Source organism: Dipodomys spectabilis, unplaced genomic scaffold (genome assembly GCF_019054845.1).
Source record: "Dipodomys spectabilis isolate Male_0828 unplaced genomic scaffold, ASM1905484v1 ptg000662l, whole genome shotgun sequence".
Lineage (NCBI taxonomy): Eukaryota > Metazoa > Chordata > Mammalia > Rodentia > Heteromyidae > Dipodomys > Dipodomys spectabilis.
Window position 1 is genome coordinate 193667 of NW_024871339.1, and position 14455 is coordinate 208121.

Below are 14455 nucleotides of genomic sequence, written 5' to 3' on the forward strand. Positions count from 1 at the left end.
AATCATTAGGGGAGGGGTATTAAAAATAATTTTGTGACACTTTGTGATGTTGTTCACTGATATGGTCTGGTCATCTGTAAATTGAAAATTTGAATTACAGTACTTTCTCTCAGATTTTATGATCTCATCCTTCATTTTAAGTTCCCTTGCATTTCACAATTGCTTACTGCTAATTCCTTCTTCTCAAAGAATTGAGGCCCTAAAATATTATAGGAAATGAGAAATTAAGATGGGTCTTCAATTACATTCTGTTGGCATGTTGTATGGGCCTAGGTGAGAAGTCTTGCACCTGTTATCTGATGATGCAGGTAACTGGGACCTGGGATCCTAGGACCCATGGGTCCTGCAGAAGAATAATATCTTTTAGAGATCATATCAGCAAAATTTGGGTATAATCAGTAGGAATGCTTTAGAAATATGGAGAAAAACATTTTGGGACCAGCGAGTTAAAACCATGAACAGGGCAGCAGACTAAAATCCCTTATAGATTAGAGGAAAACATTTTTTTACCATGTGAATTCAGAAGACCAAGAACACTTAGAAGGTATCACAAGCTTATACTCAAGACATTACATTGATACTTTTTATATTCCAGTATATATTCTAAACCTAATTATTTTATTTTTTATTTTATTTATTTTTTTGTGGGGGTGTTCCGGTCGTGGGGCCTGAACTCTGGGCCTGGGTGCTGTCCCTCAGCTCTTCAGCTCAAGGCTAGCGATCAAACCACTTGAGCCACAGCGCCACTTCTGGCTTTTTTTCTTTTTGCTTATGTGGTGATGAGGAATCGAATCCAGGGCCTCAGTTATGCAAGGCAAGCGCTCTACCACTGAGCCACCTTCCCAGCCCTAAACCTAATTATTTATATTCCAATTCTATTCATTGGAATAAATAATTATCAATTTATTTATCAAATTATCAATTAATTCTAGTAAGTTTCACTGTGTGAAATATAAAATCAGCAAATATAAAATAAAATATATATCTATGTATAATATAATAAAAAAACAGCACATGTTTTACATTGTTCTGTGGTGGTTAGGGTAATAAAGACAACTTTGTTTTAAAGTAATATTGCATTATCTCTACCACAGTATTTCATAGAGCTAGACCTAAAGTTTTACCATTTGTGGATTTACAGTCTGGAGACAAGAGGAAACACTGTGATTAAAGCATTACTAATTTAAGGCCTAATATCGAGGAGAAACACATGGACTTCTCCTGGAGCTATGGAAATATTTGTTGATAGAAAGACAGTAGTGTAAGTTCCTTCCTGGTTGGAAGGTAGACAGACCATGACATTAGGTAATCATGTATATGAACAATTTTTCACCTTCTTGGCTTTAGCTACTTTTGAAATGGTAGGTATCATAAACAATTATATTTTGATAAAATACCTTCTGGTCTGAACAGTTCTGTCTGAACTGTTCATCTCTCTATGATCCCTTGTAACTAAGATTAGTTTTCTTCCAGTAAGACAAAGTATGATTTCAGGGTAAGATATTCTGGTTGGTCTGTTCCTACATGGAAGAAGGGTAAAGGGTCAGGTAGACATTTGTGCCAGTAAGACCTCATTTGGGAAATTTTAAGCTGGAGAAGTTTAGAAGTAGCTCTTAAGCAAGGTTTACTTTGGATCCATTAGCTCCACAAAGCTAACTCAGTTGGACAAATAAGTACTTGAAAAAGCCATCACTTTTGGACCTAGCTATAAATGCTTCAAAGTATGATCAAATCTAAAATGAAAAAGACTTAAAATAGTCAGTGACAAAAAAATTTCAAATGTGAGCAATCGACGAAACAATATAATTTTTCCACTATATACACAATTTTAGGAAAAAACGATCAATAGTATTGTTAGGAACAATAAGGTTTCCTTGTTACAAATAGGCACGCAAAGATATAAGCCTATATGAAGATTGCATCATTAACTACTTAAATTTATAGGATACTACATGCTTCAGCAGCACGTCTACACAAATTAAAACAATACAGAGATTAACATGGCACTTGCACAAGGATGAAATGAAAATTTGTATAGTATTCCATATTTTTCATTCTTCAGATGCAAGAAATGAAAAGCAGTTGTTAAAAAGTTGATTACATAATTACAAGAGTAACAATACATGTAAGTCCTAGAATTAAAGGTTAGTTTCATATCAGTGTATTAAATCTTCACCTCAGAAATACCTTTACATAGCATAACCTTTACAAAACTTTTGAAATTAGTTAAATTTTCATTTTATCCCAAAGAAATATACTAGTATAAGGACCTAGAAAAAAAAAAGGAATCTTTAACTTTATATATGGAATGCAATCTTACAGGACACATTTATTAATGAACCTATGTATTACAAAACAAGGTAGAATTCAAATTATATCTAGGAGAGAATGAAATAGATTATGGATATTATGCAAACACAGAATATAGAATATTTTAAAATATCCTTTTTTCAGACAAGCACAAGAAATATCTTTAGTTTTTGTACTACTCATTTCAACAGATAAATTCAAATTATTTCTGATTTAAAAAAATCACAAACTGCAGAAATCATTATACATGTATACAAAAACAAACTCTTGAATATACTTTAACATCAAAATCAGACAATTCACTTGGAAGAATTCCCCAGAATTTTTACAGGAAGATATTGCTGTTATTTGGATTGTGAAAATATTTTCTATGGACACAAAGAATGGACTGGCACTTTCATGCAATTGTTTCAAACATATTTATAAGATGATTTCTTTGTTGCTTTGTATGTCCCTCCCCCATGGCATAACCCCTGCTTTCACTGTATTTGATGTTGGTATAGTTTGTGGCTGGGAAGGGAAAAAAAAACAAACCTTTAAATAGGGATACAGGTGGACCCATTGCAATGAGATGTACAAATAGTTATGTCAAAAAATGAACTTTACAAATTTGGTTGGGGTGGGAGGACAGGGAGAGGGGGGAGATGAGAAAGGATGGGAAGCGGAAACAAAGGAAGAGACAACAATGCTTGATAATAAATGTTTTCATTATCTTGCTCATGCAATTGTAACCCCTCTGTATGGCATTTTCACAATGAAAAACAAACAAACAAACAAAAGAATGGACTGGCATTTTGAAGTTTAAGAAACTTAATTGATACCTTAGCTATAGTAAATAATGCTGCAATAAATATATTTGTTCTGGTAGCTTTCGTATGGTCATGTTTGATGCCCCTCAGTAGATGAATGGATCAAGGAAATGTGGTATATATACACAATGGAATTCTATGCCTCCACCAGAAAGAATGACATTGCCCCATTTATTAGGAAATGGAAAGACTTTGAAACAATTATATTAAGTGAACTAAGCCAGGCCCAAGGAAACCTAGGTCCCATGGTTTCCCTTATTTGTAATAACTAGTATATGTCTGACAAAAGCAGAAACGGTCAGATAAGTTGATGTTAGGTGAAATGAACCCCAAGATAAAGATTCAAATCTTTTTTTTTCCTTGCGATTGTTTCTATTATATTTTTAAGATGATTTCTTTGTTGTTTTGTATTTCCCTCCCACGGTATAACCCCTGTTTTCACTGTATTTGATTTTGGTATGATTTGTGGTGGAGAAGGGAAAAAAACAAACCATTTAAATAGAGATACAGGTGGATCCATTGCAACAATGAGATGTACAAGACATCATGTCGAAAAACGAACTTTACACCTTTGGCTTGGGGGTGGTAGTGGGAGGGCAGGAGGAGAGTGTGAGGGGGAGATGGGAAGGGATGGGAATGGAAAACAAAGGAGGAGGCAACAATGCTTCATAAGAAATATACTCATTACCTTGTCCATGTAATTGTAACTCTCCTGTATGGTATTTTCTTAATAAAAAAAAAACTCCAAAAAAAAAAAAAAAGAGAAAAAGAAAAACAAAGAGGGAAAAAAAGAAACTTAACCGAACCATTAAACTTAAGAGAACAATATGTACAGCCTTCCACAATTTCAAAGAGGTAGTGATACATACTTATCCTTTTGGAAATATCAAATGCAGTTTCTTCCAAGTTGTTCTTCAGACCTGGTTTGATAAAATGGTGCAACAGAAGGAGATCCAACATATCTTTCCAATCTCTATTCCCAGCAGCAAGGTGCAAGGTGTTCAAAAGGCCTTTAGTTTTGGCATTGGTATCTGCATCATGATGAAGAAAATGGCCACACTAGTATTATTCCATGTATAATCACTGTGCAACGGTGTCCACCCATCTACAGTTATTGCATGAATATCTGCTGCTTGAGCCACCAACTCACAGACAATGTCTAAGTGTCCACTGTAGGCTTCCCGATGAAGGGATATATACTCATCCTCGTCCCTAGTATTCACATGAGTGGCCTTTTTGGAAAGTAGTCACTGCACTGTAGTAAGCCAATTATTTTCAGCAGCCCAAAGAAGAAATTTGGTTGGATCCTACTCCATTTTTATCTTGCAATTTATACCATTCATCATTTTTTCATTTTTTTCTTCATCTTAATCAGAATTGCCTTAGCAGAAACTTTCAGTGACAGTGGAAATGAGGTGTCCATGTATTTTGCCAATAGTTCACGTTGGTTGAACTGGTCAGAAAAATCCGGTGAATTTTCTACATCTGTTTTTTTCACCATGATTTATTTTCTCGTTTTCCATTTTCATTATTTTAAATTATTCTAACTGGAAAGTAGAGAATTGATGGAGAGCAGATGAAAGATGTTCCTCTGTATTCAAAGGTACCAAATGAAAAGGAGAACCAGTAGTGTCTTCGTGTGCAGCTTCTTTTAGGAATGAGAAAATATGAAATAATGCTTTCTATATAAAAGATTTGGGAAATGACAGAGCAGAAAGTGAAATGATGCAACCAAAAATATAAAAGCAAAATTAGGATAATTATGGAGCAGTTTTATTATCTATGAGAACCATGAAAGAGAGGAAGAGAGAGACTGCAATGTGCAATGACCTAGCTAGCCACAAAATCCATGCCTCTGATTAATTTATAGAGCAAATAGAATTTTATTTTTTAAAAAAGATGGAAATAGAATTATGTATTTACTTGAAATTAGCAAATACATTTTAGTAGTCTACATAAAGAGACGTAGCTCTGACCAAATTACAGACAAGAATGTAAATCCTTGATAATTCTAGGAGCAGATCTGACTGAAAACGGTTAAATCACACTTTTTCTGTACAATAAAGAAATAGGTCCAGGCTAGGAAAGCAGCTAGAGAAGGCAGGCCGATTATATCTATGACAAAACTTTGTGGAAAATGGCATCGAGGATTACTTACTGGTGATTTACTTGCACTGTAAGCACGATTCTGAACTATTGCTTGCTGATTCTGAACTAGTGTGTTGATCATTATATTCTCCAAGAAGAAAAAGTGAGATTTAATTGATAGCAAAGGATTACTAATACATTTTGACTTCTCATTAAGCACCTTCAGTCATAAAAATCACATGAAGAGAATAGATAGGACTACTTTTTTAGATGAAAACAAGTGTTTTTTTAAAAAAAACAAGGAATTTAAGTAGTCATGTAAAGGACTGCTATTTTACTTCTGCATTATACTTTTTTTCTAATATTGGGTAACAATAAATAATTGACCTATTAGAAAACTCTTAAAGCTCATATGTTCAATAGTGTATTCTCTTGTACTATATCATAGTATTTTTCTGTATGGTCTTAAGAAATTTAAATTACTAACTTGAATTTCTGACAGGACAATATCATCACTGTACATCTTGGTTCCATACTCAGTTTTAAATTTCTATGTAAGTATGTGCATTAGATGAATATAGAGGAAAAAGTAGAAGCCACACTGGTGGCTCATGTCATTAATCCTAGGTAATTAGAAAGATGAAATCTGAGGATTGTGATTTGAAACCAGACCAAGTCAAAAAATTCCCATTAAATTCTGATTTGAAAGTAGCCAGCAAAAGCTAGAAATGGAGCTGTGGCAAAAGCAGTCAAATGCTGGGCTTGAGAACACTAAAAAAAACTAAATTCTGAGACAGAGCCAGGCCCTCAAGCCCCTATTACCACCAAAGAAATGAATGCATTACTTATTTATTTAATTAATTAAAAATAAATTAAGTGGTCACATGGGGAAGGCAGGTAAAATGAAACACCCTTTGTGACTGAATTGTGTATCATTTTTTAATAAGGCAAATTATCATTTGTACTAATCACGAATATTTTATTTGAACTTTTTTGTACAATAAACCCTGAATTTAGCATGTATGTATATGTATGTACATGTGCGCATGTGTGTATGTGTATATGTGTGTGTGTGCTTTTGCAATGTTGCTTGCCAATGTGGACAGGGTGAGGCTGAAAAGAGCTAACTGTGTTGCAATATTTTTATTTATCAGTGTTCTGTCATGTCTTTTCAGTGGAATCACCCTTTTGTATATTTTACTTGTCAAATAATAACATCATCATAATTAATGCATTTACTCAAGTTAGATAAAAGGGACTGCTTTCAGCTCTTATTACATGTTAGGTGAGAAGATACAGACATAATTAGGTAGTAAGTTATTGCTGTAAGATGACTGTCAGTACAAAATATGTATTTGACCTCTTAAATTGGATATACTTTTAAAATATTCTCATGGAGTGAGTTTGACCGACCTGACCAAACAGGTATTACTCTCTGGTTATTCCCATGAAACACAAGGTGGATTAATTCTGTGAAAATATATTTCTTTGTAAGATCATATCTATTCTGACTAAGAGATAACCCCATATTTATTACGTTTGCATATCCCACCATATTGACTGAAAAACCTTATTGTGGATATGCTTCTTAGATATTACTTTCAAAAACAAACAAACAAACAAAAAGCATGTGTCATTTCCAGATAGTGGATGTATTTGAAGTTGTTTTGTACATGTAAACGTATTTTCACTAAAGGCTCTTTTATGGGAGTAACTATGGCAACTTTAACAAATACGATTTTTTGAATATCTTTTCCAATATAAGTAACATCGCAGAGGAAGTCTTGAAATTTCTGAAAAGACTTTGAATATTTTATTATTATTTCAGTTCATTGACTATAGATCTAAAGACATTTCTGAAATAAATATTGTTAAGATCTGAAAATGTAAGTGGGTATATAGGCTTTCTTATGCACCATTTAATGAAAACCCAGTTTTTATGAAAGTAAATGAAATAGGATTAAAGAATGTAAGTGAATTTGGTAAGCTAATTATTAGTATAACTTTGTTTTATATTAACACAGTCCTTTTAATGTAGATGATGCAGTTAAATTGTTTCCTTTGTTTCTCTGTACTTGTTATTTTTAGAATCTTTGTAGTTATAGGGGTGAATTTGTAGTATAAATGAAGTTCTTTAAAAAAGATTAGGATTAATCTTGTGTTTTGTGTCCTACTCCCAAGAAAATGAGTTATTTTCAAGTGTTAATAGTTTATAATTGAATCATAAGAAATTTTGAGAAAATGCAGTAGTATTGATGTCTTTTTAAACCAATTGTATTCACAAGTTGGAGAGTCTTTAATTCATGCTTAGGTCTTGGTGTCTATGATTTTTAACCTGTCCTTCCTAATATTAATGATAGATCACACTGCATTTTTGGTATATGAAAAGTAAAATATTTAGCTGGGGTCAAAGGTGATTTTTCTTTAAGTCTTATTTTAATAGCATTTTAAAGTAGCACATTTCTCTCAAAATGTTGGGTATAAATACAAATCAAAATACTTCTCATGGTAAACAACTTAGGTGAACTACGATGTGGAAATGATTGGTCCATAAGACCTGCAGTCTGTTTCCATGAGGAATTGGGGAGGTCATTCTTTCCATAACACTGTGTTAAACAGAGATGGGGTACCCAGGCAGCGCAGTGTTGAGTGAAGGGATAGAATATGATTTCTACTATTTTGACCTAGAAATCAAGAACGTTATAGTTTAGCAGTTCCTTTCATCAGGGAAGTATAAATTGATTATGAACTTGGAGTTTTCATATTACAGTTACCTATTTTCTAACAAAGATAAAGTGAAATATTATTAGAGTGTACACAATAATTCTGGGAAATTTTCCTAGAATTAGTCTACTAAGTGCTGGTATTTTAGTCATAAAATAGAATGAAGTTATTTGATACAGTGGGATGAGAATCAGGCTAAAACTTACCATGTGTGCAATGTTGTACTAGTAATTCCAACTCTGAAGACTTCCATATCATCATCTGAGACGTAAAAATGGAATTAGTTCCACTTTATGGGATTATTGTGATGTTGAAATTAGATAGCATAGGCAAATTACTTGGAAAAACAATCAATCAGCATTTGATACATTCTACCTGTTATTTTATCATGTGATGAAATCTAACGTTTTTTTATTGTGATTTTAATATTTTGTATCTTTATGATGTGCAATGTGATGTATTGATATTCATTGCATTGGTCACTTTTCTGTCATCATAAGGAAAATACATGCAAAGAAAATTTCTGAGGAGGAAACTATTATATTGACTCATGGTTGAAGAGAAGGCAGTTTAAGATCAGTTGTCTCCATTGTTTTAATTATATTTTTATTATCTTAAATAGTTGTACAAAGGAAATTCCATTCAACAAATCAGTTTATAAATACAGTGGATCTTTACATAACTTTCCCACACCCTTCCAAACCTCACCCTACTTTCAATTTTATAAATTTCAATTTTATAAGAAATTACACCTTTTATGGACCTGTTGCAACAATAAGAAGTACAAGTTGTCATGTCCAAAACGAGCTTTACAACGTCGGTGTGGAGGGGGGAAGGGGGAAAAGGAGAAGGATTGGGATGGGGGGAGGGGGGGGGCTGGGAAGGGAGGTGAAGGGTAAACAAAGGAGGAGGCTGCAATGCTTGGTAAGAAATGTACGCATTATCCTGCCCATGTAATTGTAACCCCTCTGTACAGTATGTTCACAAATAAAATTAAATTAAATTTAAAAAAAAAAAGAAATTACACCTTTTAAATACTCCTCTGAAAATAGCATGCTTTGTTTAATACTGTTGTGTAAACTTGCATTAAGTTCTAGCTTCCAAATATGCGACAGAACATGGGTTATTTGTGTGTCTGGCTCTGACTTAGTTTACTTAACATATTATGAGATCTATCCATTTCTTTGCAAATAATGTAATGATCTTCATAATGGATGGGTGAAATCCACTTGTGTATATGTGCCACACTTTCTCCAACCATCCCTCCACAAAAGGGCATCGGGCTGTTTCCATAACTTGGCTATGGTGTATAATGTATCAGTGAAAATGGTTGTGAAATTGATTTTATGGTAACCTTTTGGAAGAATTCATCACTATCTTTCTGGGAGCAATCTTCTAGTCAATTTTCCAGAATAAGCACATTCCTCCCTTCATCTCCATCACTTCAAGTCCTCAAAAACACACTACCCCCTGCAGGTGTCAATAAGCTAAAACCACACTGTGCCGATATTGTTTCAATACATTTTTTTTCATAATTGTATACATAATTTATTGTACTTTCCTAAGGTGGGAATGAGGAGCATGACAATAGAGTAAAAGTAAGAAAAATGCAATTTAATTAGCTATTATCATATTTAAAATCATTTTCAGCTCTAACTCATAACCTCACTTACTATTATTTTAATATTTATTTTATTACTTCAACTATTCCCTAGATTATAACAGGTGAGTTAAATACAAAAGCAAAAAGTGTGGTGTGATTTTGACACTCATGTGTGAGGATGCACAATATGGGCAAATAAAGGGATTGGAATTAATAGTCATTATCCATTTTGTTAAAGATGGTTTTCCCAAACTGATTCTCTCAATTCATATTCCATTCAACAACAAAAAACATGTGACAATTTCCTTTGTTTTGCTCCTCATTATTAACTTTTGTTTGCATTTTATTTTACAACAAAAGATGATTTTTCATAAATCTACTGTAGATACAAAAGTATGCTAAAATAGTTCTATCTGTATGCATTGATATATACATATATATATATAATACACAGGTTATAATGATAATTTATAACTTCTGTAACAGTACAATTTACTAAATTATTAAAAATTATTGATGTTTTATGCCTGGTATCCTGGTTACTTGGGAGGCTGAGGTCTGACGATCATGTTTTGAAGCCATCCTAGGCAAGAAAATCCATGAACCTCCTATCTCCAAACAACCAACAGAAAATCAGAGTTGGAACTGTGGCTCAAAGTAATAAAGAACTACAACCTACCCCCAAAAATCTAATTTACACCTTTATAAGTAAAATATTTCCATCGCCCAAACGCACATCCATGCTCATTTGCAAGGTAACTCTGTTATGTCTGGAGTACCACACAATAGTATCACTTATGTAGAAAGCATTGTAACATGGGTTCACTCTGTCTCTCTCATGGATTTTTTTTCTCCAACCAAATATTCAAATCTTACAATTATTCCAATTACTTGAAGTCATAGCTTTTTTCTTTAATACCCATAATATTAGAGTTTGAATTGTGTGTCTTGTGTCTCCTAAATGGAGTTCTTACCAATTTGTCATGCCCCAGCCCTAAATTTACTGATTATATTTCAGATAGAATCTGGCTTCTTACTTGGCCTCAGTCCACTTAATGTTATTCTTCCTGAAATTTAGAATAACACACACATGACATGTGTACAGTTCTTTCAGTCCAGTCTGGGCTTTAACCACTATACTCACAACAGTAGATTCCCATGTAGTCAGGATTTTCATAAACTTGTCATAGGTTATTTTTTTAAATATTTGCATTTCCTGTAGATTCTTGAGTACTGAATTAATTTGTGATTTCTAGTGTTCTTTTGTTTCATTTGAATGTTAAATTTTTATTTTTCTTCCTGATTCTTTGCTTGTTCATCTACACAAGTCTTCTTTTTATTGGTGATGGCTTTTACTTTCGAATATACATATTTCTTATATATTTTGTCAAATATTTTCAGTCCTAAGTAGATTTTTTTATGTTATTGCAGCCACATTTTTATTCCTTATTTGCCAAAAGCACAATGAAGATGTATACAGATTTGAACTCACTGTTGGAAGAGTGAAACACATACCACTATAATTATTGTGGCATTCGTCCCAATTGACAGAATTGCTTTCTAGGACATCTGATTTGCTATGTCCTAGAACTTTTGTAGCCAACTAATCACCCCATGCAGGCATGACCTGGCTTCCTTGCCGCTCCCTGTGCATTTAACAATTCCCTTTATATGCAGTAGGCTCTCTTGTACACCCCGCTGTCACTCTGTTTCCCCCACACAAACAGAACACGTATGCACAATGCTTCAGATTTTAGGTTTATAAAGAAACATATTTAGGATTCATGAATTCAAGAATATATCAAAACATTGACATTTTAATAAAGTTAGAAAAATAAATAGAATGAAAATTTTAACATAATGAGAACAAAAAGAAATATAAAGATTTTCCCAGGAAGTAGGAAAGGAATCTCTAAATCTAGATTGTCCTCTAAGTGGCCTCCAGGCAGAAATTCTGCCTCAAAGTCCTCAAGGGGATCTAATTCCTCATTAAAGACAGGTTTTTTTCCTGAGTCCAGGGAAGGACAGATTCTAATTTCTCAATTGGAAATTGTATCCCTCATAGGAGGACAGATTGGTCCGGGTATTCTGTGAGGAAAGATTCCCTTTCCTCAACTGATTCTAGATTTTGGACCTCTCTTATTGGTTTTCCTGAACATAGACAGGGATCATTTTCCATTAGCACACATTTACCCTGCAGATCAAGATGTGTCTTTTTGACTGGTTTGGAGCTGATCTAGCTGGATTGTGAGCATCATTGGAAGACATTCTGGAACACCTTCTTCCTTGGTGCTATGTGCAGGTACACCTGCATCACATGTGGGGTTCAGAAACAGTAGGATGTCCACAGGATTCAAAACCTGCTTGAGCCTTTCTACAAATTGAATAAAACTCTCTGTTCACATGCTTTCTGGAGATAAGTGATGGCTTCTGATTTCCATCAGACACCATAGACGACATCACTGATGAGTTCTTTCTCTGCAGTTCTGGAGGAGCTGCACTACAGTGATTCAAACCTGAGAATGGAAATAGGTACAAGAATCTTAACATTCTAGAAGTTAAGGTCTGAATAAACTTTCATGAGGATCTAGTAGGGGAAGCTCTAGAACTTGAGTTTGGCTGAACACTGATTATAAAAAGGTAGAGTGTTTCTAATGAGTGGCTACTTCCAAGTTCTTTCAAAAGGAGAACAGATATTACCTGGCAAAGAATATCCATAAAAGGACATTTTGCCAAGCTGGGGAGTACTAAGGGCTCTTGGCCAATCAGGCCCATCCCTAGAGACTCAGGTTCCATCTATACTCACCAGTTCTGAGGCATTTAAGCAAGGACTTCTTCCTCTTTTTCTTGGTCTCATGGGTCATGCATTTCTTCAGCTACTACAGAAGAATATGTAAGCTGAAGAGCAAGTATGAAGAAGGCATGTTGAACTTGACATACTGTGTAAGTTCTTTCAGACTGTCATAATTCTCGTGCTCATACTAATAATCAGGGTAGAAGTCCACCCACATAGGGAAGATGGAGCAAATGATGCTGTGGGCAGATTGGTAATAAGGAAAATGTAAGCCCGCCCTCTCCATCCTGAGCCTTGTACTAAAGCATTTTTCTCATGGGACTTGCATGTTGGGAAATGGGAAGAGACTCCCGCAAGCAGGATGCTCCTCACAACCCACTTCTAGGAATTTCTCAAAGAAAATCCTCTAAAATTCTCCCTGTGATAGGAGGAGAACGTTGTTTCCCCATTGGATCTGACTTGCTATGCACAGCCCTCCTTGTAATCCACAAAACCACATTCCTAACTGTGTAATCTGCTCTCCACTGAAAGGTCAAGCCTCAACCCCCTGGTGAAAATCACAACTGGTGTGCAAAGAAGAAATTTGACTTTGATTCAGAAACCTCAAAGATACCCAGTTTGAACTTCTTTTTGTGCCAACGTCCACATACATCTTCATCTTGTTCATCTTCCCAGTTACGGTAGAAGGATCTTTACCAATGGGATGAGAGAAGGAAGTTAACTCTATGTTTCTCCTTTTCTGAATTAACAGGACACACATGGGACTGGCTAAGACCCACATGGTAATGTAAACATGACAGACAAAAAGTGGAGGTATGTCTATTCCATTTCAAGGAAATTCTGTGAGGATGCTTATAAGCATCTGTACAAATAAATGCACAATGCCTTGTACCTCTAATCCTACTAATCAGGAGGATGAGATCTGAGGATCACAGTTTGAACCCAGTCTACTTTGTAAAATTCAATTAACTAGCTAAAGGCCAGAACTGGACCTAGGGCTCAAATGGTAGAGTGCTACGAATGGGACAGCACTCAGGCCCCAAATTCAAGTTCAAGTTGCATTCTTTCTACTGTCTATATTCCTTTAAAGGCCTCTATGATAGTGATTTCCTAGGTGAGGGTGGATGTTGGGTACCACTGGCTATTTCTTCTAATCCTATTCTCTCAGCAAGCAAACTGCTAAGGCTCCACTAGTTTCTAAGGAAAATGAAATTTTCTGGCAGGTCAGTCCTAAGGAATTAGCTGGGGAGTGCATTTCTTTGTCTCAAGCCATGCTCCTGTGATCAGACCCCAGTGAAACAGTATCAGAGAGGTACCAAGTATTCCAAGAATCAGCCAGGGAGTCTCATAGCTCTGAGTTTGAAAGAGGAACACTCACTTTTTAACCAGAACATCCAGCAACTCTTCCATTGTCCCTCACTCTCTATAGTGGTGGAGGAAATTTCCAACATAGAAGAGATCACCTTTCAGGTATTCAGGGACCAGGTCCATTACCAGCATTTCCAATAAGCCTGAGTCCAGGTTCCGTAAATTATAAGGCACTTTCAGGGTTCTGGCTGACTCATTGTAACACTGAGGTGGTAAAAAGAATGGATCTTTGAAACATAGAAATGGGAGTTCACTTCAAATTGAGTAATAGAGTGGATTGAAAAGTACACAGTACATATTTTCTCCGTATACACACATAAAAGCACACAGAAGAAGGTTCTACTGTGGGCAATGACGAGATTAAATAGGTTTCCTGTCATAGTTTTACCTTGCTGAGTTGCCTTGTGATCCCCTTGGTTTCTTCATATAAAAAGGCCTGAAACATTGGATTTGTGGTTTGATGCTGATCCAATGTCTGCAGCATCAAGTGAGGCACTCAAACCTCTCATGTCTGAGACCTGAGTCACTTGAACTTTGAAAACAACACAGGAACATCTTTCTTGTTCCTAGGCCACAGGCCAAGTGAGCTAGCTTGAGCTATCAGTTACAGTTTCCTGGCTCTCAGAGTTCCATATTCTCCATTGTGAAGGAGAAAGTGTCATCTCTCAGAGCCCAATGATGCAATGGCTTGCTCACATAAGACCATTTTCTTGATGTTATATATAGTATATTATATAATAAATAAGATTGAATATGATT

At 35.0% G+C, this 14455-nt stretch overlaps 1 pseudogene; it reads left to right on the forward strand.

The window, feature by feature from the left end:
* Window positions 1-1952: 1952 nt before the first annotated feature.
* LOC122101434 lies at window positions 1953-2052 on the forward strand (annotated as a pseudogene).
* The last annotated feature ends 12403 nt before the right edge of the window (window positions 2053-14455 follow it).